General features: G+C 70.2%; 1 protein-coding gene across 2 annotated transcripts in view; it reads left to right on the top strand.

Annotated features, from left to right (window-relative positions):
• Fam32a (family with sequence similarity 32, member A) overlaps positions 1 to 406 on the top strand; it is a 10,680-nt gene that overhangs the window by 9,235 nt on the left and 1,039 nt on the right. The gene's annotated exons all lie outside the window — the stretch shown is intronic.

Below are 406 nucleotides of genomic sequence, written 5' to 3'. Positions count from 1 at the left end.
CACACCCCGCCCCCCCACCCCCGCTCTGACTCCCCGCCCCGCAGGGCGGCAAGGAGTACCTGATGCGCGCGCACTTCGGGCTGCCCAGCGTGGAGGCGGAGGACAAGGAGGGGAAGCCGCCCATCAGCGTCAAGTTCGAGATCCCCTACTTCACCACGTCGGGCATCCAGGTGCGCTACCTGAAGATCATCGAGAAGAGCGGCTACCAGGCGCTGCCCTGGGTGCGCTACATCACCCAGAACGGAGGTGAGCGGCGGGCCGGGGTGCGCGGGGAGGGCCGCCCTTGGGCCCCTGTGACCCCGTGACCTCGCCCCCCAGATTACCAGCTCCGCACGCAGTGAGCTGCCCGACGCTCCGCCTCCACCGCGCCGTGGACACCGCGCCGGACTTGGAAATGCGCATCCAC

The sequence above is a fragment of the Dipodomys ordii genome, unplaced genomic scaffold (genome assembly GCF_000151885.1).
Source record: "Dipodomys ordii isolate 6190 unplaced genomic scaffold, Dord_2.0 Scaffold108, whole genome shotgun sequence".
Lineage (NCBI taxonomy): Eukaryota > Metazoa > Chordata > Mammalia > Rodentia > Heteromyidae > Dipodomys > Dipodomys ordii.
Note: the sequence above shows the minus strand (reverse complement) of the source record. Positions and strands in the feature narration are given on the sequence as shown.